The 5113-nt window shown below is 44.9% G+C and overlaps 1 long non-coding RNA gene across 1 annotated transcript; it reads left to right on the top strand.

Annotated features, from left to right (window-relative positions):
* The first annotated feature begins 507 nt into the window (after nucleotides 1-507).
* On the top strand, nucleotides 508-4153 carry LOC143662589 (uncharacterized). The gene is made up of 3 exons (XR_013165443.1): nucleotides 508-686; nucleotides 3799-3927; nucleotides 4026-4153. It is a non-coding gene; the product is annotated as an uncharacterized LOC143662589 (long non-coding RNA).
* Nucleotides 4154-5113: the final 960 nt, after the last annotated feature.

Raw genomic sequence — 5113 nt, 5'->3', positions numbered from 1 at the left:
TCTCCTCATTTTTAGTTTCTCCGTTTTCTTGGTTAGCCACTTCAGCTTGTTTTCCCTTTGTTCTCCTTTTCCCATTCAGTTGCACTTTGTTGTCTAAAGATTTCTCCTTTCCCACTGTCTTTTATGGCTACCTTCCACTTTTGCAGGAGCAGGTTTAAGCTGACAGCCTCTTCGACCTCCCCTTGGGCTTCTCCTTCCAGCCCCTTCCATGGAGCTGACCTTTCTCTTGGGCATCTTGGCAGGAGCTGGTGCAGCCGGGTGCTGGAGGCCGGTAGCCCAGAGCCTTGTTAAGCTGGGCTGCTGGCCACTGCCGCCCCTCCCGCCTTGGAACTGCTGGGATCTGCAGGATGGGGTGGGTGGGCACGACGTTGGTACCCCAGAGTTTCTTAATGTCGATGCTATTGACATTTTAGACTAGATAATATTTTTTGTTGTGGGGGGCTATTCTGGGCATTATAAGATGTTCAAGCAGCATCCCTGATCTCTTCCCACTAGGTGCCAGTAGCACCTATCCCCATTGTGACAAAATTAAATGTGTCCACACATTGCCATATGTCCCTGGGTGGAGGGTGGGTAGACAAAATCACCCCAGTTGAGAACCACTGGTCTATCCTTATGCAAGTCACACAGAATTTCTTCCTGCAGCAAGTTTCCTTCCAAGGAGACCATACAGTAGGCCACAAAAGGTGCTGCCCCATTCCCTCTGTGGTTGGTAAGCCTGAGAGGGCTGTGGACACAGAACCCAGCTAGTCTAGCCCCCTCTTTATTGTGGGTTCCCCAAACATTGTACCCTAGAGGCCCCTGGCAAACAGTTCCATGTCCCAGTATTTGCTCTGCCCTTGAGCTTCTTCATGCTGGCTGCCTGGCCAACAGTGGTACCCAATGAGGGTTGTGAAGCTCTGTGAAAGGTTGATCTTTGACCCACATGAAAATCATTTCCTCAGATTGTATTTGGAGAGATGGACTCTGTAAATCATCACAGGAAATCTTTGTTAATCTAAACTCTATCTTTGTTTTAGGCTGCTTACGATGGGATAGGAGAGCCTTCACTCTGTGTGTGTGTGGAGGGGGTGTGTGTGGGGTCTAAGTAGATGGCAGAGCTGGCTATACAGAGTCATAGGTAAAAGCAGAGTTTTGAGTCCCTGTTCAATGATGGAAGCTGAATGAAATTCATGCATTTAGATAGGTAACTGCAGAAGAGAGACCTAAGACAGACAAAGAAGTGTGGGTTGTTTAATTGGGTTGCTCCTCAGAAAAGTCCAATTCTCAGCTTTACTCAAACAAATTCTGCTCAGGAGGTACTCAGAATAGACACTACCTGCAACGGATGCAGGCATTTTTGTGGGGTTGACTCCTGTTTTGTTTATAAAAGCTGCCAGAATGCAATATACCAGAAATGGAATGGCTTTTAAAAGGGGGAATTTATTAAGTGGCAAGTTTATAGTTCTAAGGCCATGAAAATGTCCAAACTAAGCTTTCCAGGGAAAGATACCTTGATTCAAGAGAGGCTAATGGGTCCAAAACACCTCTGTCAGCCGGGAAGGCACATAGTGACATTTGCTAGTTTTCTCATTTCATAAGGCTTCCCTGGGGATGTTTTCCTTCTGCATCTCCAAACGTTTCTGGCTGTGTGGGTTCTATCAGCTCTGTTGGCTCTCTAGCCTTTTCCAAAATAATTCCCTCTTTAAAGGGTTTCAGTAAGTAACCCCACCTTGAATGGGTGGAGACACATCTCCGTGGAAACCATCTAATCAAAAGTTACCACTCACAATTGGGTGGGTTACATCTCCATGGAAACCATAAAAAGACCCCCTTCCCCAGCAATATTGAATAAGGATTAAAGAACTTGGCTTTTCTGGGGTACACACAGTTTCAAACTGGCGCAACTCCCATCTCCGCAAACAACATACCTGCCAGTGAAATCTGATCAGTTTCCATGTCTGGGGTCAGCCTCAAAAGAGACGAGTGGGAGGAGGCTTCATGCAAAGACCAAGTGTAGCCTAAGGCAGTGTGGGGGTGGGGATGGGGGGTGGGGGGTGAGCAGCTGGGAGGACATGCCAGGCCTGGCAGTGGGACCCAGTCTTTTTCCTTCACTTTTGGTTGACAATTTCTGCGGAGGGACTTCATAGAACGATCCCTCCTGCTGTATCCATTTGACCCTGCAGTAGCATCTCCTTCCCCTTCCCCAGCTTCTCAATGTCAGATCAATAGCCAGTCCTGTTTATGATTCTCCAGAGTTGATGCTGCATGTCAGGAAGGAAATGTGGGCAGTCTGCAGATACGGAAGCAGGAGTGTTAGAAGTGGAAAGTTTCCCCTACTCTCTGTCTGCTCAGTCTCTCCATACCTTACTTGTAAGAACTATTTTTCTGAATTCTAGGCCTTTCCCTCTTCCTAAAATACACTTCACCTCTCTCACTGTGTCTAACTTCTAATTGTCCTTTAAAGCCTAGTTTTGGGAGACTTTCCTACTTCCTTGAGCTTAGTAAGAGCCCCTTATCTTTGTTCCTATAACAGGCAGTACTTCCTTCTTTTGAGGGGCTTATTCTATTTTCATGTTTATCCTTTCCCACCATTTGATGAACTCCTTGGTGGCAGAAAGAAAATCTTTTATCTCTATATTTTTTAGGTTTTATCACAGGCTTGGCCCAGAGTAGGTCCTGAATCAATATCGTTGAACAAATTAATGAGAATTTATACAGCCCATCAGAATCTTCTGCGTGGAGTTTTCAAAATAAACAATGCTGGGTCTGGCATTGAGGGATTTTCTAGGTCTGAGCTGGGGTCCATTGATCTGCCTTTTGAAAATGCCCCATATAATTTTGAGGTCCACCATGGTTAAGAACCACCAATACAACTGAATGTACTCTTCCACCCACCCTGAAGCTCATAGAGGTGAAGTGACTTGCCTATTGTTACACAGAATTGAGCTAAGTCCCCAGATATCCTTACTCTCAATTCTTCTACAGTCCAAAGAAAAGTAGAGACGTATTAGGGAGAAGAGATTTGATGAGAGACATGAAACAAAATATCATTATGAGCTGAAAGTTCTCTGGTTCTTCTATAATTATCATTGATGATAAACCCCATTGTTTTTGGAAATACAGACATTACTAATGATGGTGCAGATGTTTGTGAGAAAAAAATGTGGCAATACTCAGCTGGTGGTGGTGCAGGGTATGACTCAGCCCAGCTTGGCCGCTTCCTTGCTTGGAAGGCTTATGGACAGCATCTGCCTAAGCAAACATCCTTTCAAAAATTGTTGGAGGAGGGTAGGCTGCAGTAAGTATTTAGTCCAGTGACTTCAGGTTAGAGATGAGAAAGCTGAGGCTCAGAGAGTAGTGGTGGCTTTCTCAGTTCCTGCAGCCAGTTAATGGAAATGCTAGATCTAGAATCTAGGTTTCCTAATTCTTTGTCAAGTATATTGCATGCTGGTTATTCTTGAACAATCTAGAGATTGCGGGATAGTCCAGGGATTCTCTTAGGAGCCCCTAAAGTATCACAATCCACCCAGTCCATGTGCCATCCTGACCTGTCCAATCCTTTTCAAACCTTCTCCTGCTTTTGCCCTCAGAGTTATGCTTCTAAAACCAGGCCTTCCTCCCCACCACAGAAACATACGCTAGTTCCTCATGATTGTAAAATAAATTCCACACTCAGCAAGGCACTGCAGGGCCTTTTCAATCCAAACTTAGCCTGTTTTCTGATGGTATCTTCTGCCCTTCCTCTTCCATGGCTGTGAACGGCACTGATGCTCTCTTGTCCATAGTCATTCATGACCTTTCTTTTCTCTCCAGCAGAGCCCACCACCAACTAGAAAGGTTATAAGTGCAAGGTGCTCACTTTCCCAGCTCCCTTGAACCTAAAGCACAGGCTTGTGAGTCAATGCTTGCTGGTAGGATGAAGCCCATGGACGTCTGGAGTAAGGGGTAAAGAATCTTTTCTGGTCAAGATTTTTCTCCTTCTAAAACAGAAAGATAGACACAGGAGTTCCTTCCATGATCTTTTCTTGTTCTGGGTGATGTAGGGCATGGTTACTGAAGCTGTTGCTGCCATCTTGCAGTCCTGAGTGGCAAGTCCAAGATAATTGCAAAGAAGATGACCCATAGCCAGACATCACTGAACCAACTCAACCAGCTCTGGAGCTTCCCACATCTGGATTTATTGTTACATAAGATATAAAGACATTATGCAATAATATATTTAATAATAAATTTTAAAAATAAACTTAAAAATCCATAATTACTTGCTTCCTGACTGATATAATAGCTGTTTGATCAGACCAGGCCCAAGGGGGAAATGATAGCTTCCCTCCTTGACTGACTCCTTAGGAAATGGAAATAAGAGTTAAAACTACAGAAAAGCTCTAACACCCATCCTCACTGCTACTTTCTCCTTGTGTCTGACATTTTAAAGCTCGTATAGTAGTCATTTCTATTTCCTCAGGGCCACTGGCCATTCCAGAAAAGGAATACCTCTGTGCTCACTCAAACATGTCTCACAACTCATTCCATACAACTCTAGACTCCTCCAGGTAATGCCTTCACTCCTTGTCCTCTCATTTTCTTTTTACCTAGCAATTCAGTTGTGACAGAGCCTGAGCCTCCCCCAAAAAAGTCTCTGGGTTCCTCTACACAGTATTTATTTGGTCTCCCCTACCTAGCAGGGCTTCCTTGGATGACTTGTGATGGTCTTCCCAAGCCCACCTGCTTAAGGTCTCACTTGCCCCGCCCCTGATCTTCATGGTTGGAGGTGGAGGTTACCACCAGCCACCTGGAGAGGAACAAACAATTTACCACAGGCAAACCATTTTACTTGCATACTCCAGAGAATTTGTTTTCTCCTTCTAACAGTTTCTTGTACTTTGTTCCTTTATTTCGACATTGCCACCTATGGAAATCCTTCCCATCCTTGAAAACCTCACCTAAGTTCATGATGGAATCCTTGACCACCCCAACCCTGGAGATCTCCCCCTTTTGGCATTTGCATGGGTAGGTAGAGTCTGCAGCAATCACTTGATGTGTGTCATATGGTCTTGTTTTGGGGTTGTGAACATGTGTCTTCCCTTCTGGACTATATGTGTGCATGCCTGGACCATAGTTTATGCATCCTTTT

This window comes from Tamandua tetradactyla, chromosome 18 (assembly GCF_023851605.1).
Source record: "Tamandua tetradactyla isolate mTamTet1 chromosome 18, mTamTet1.pri, whole genome shotgun sequence".
Lineage (NCBI taxonomy): Eukaryota > Metazoa > Chordata > Mammalia > Pilosa > Myrmecophagidae > Tamandua > Tamandua tetradactyla.
This window is presented reverse-complemented; position numbering and strand designations above follow the sequence as displayed.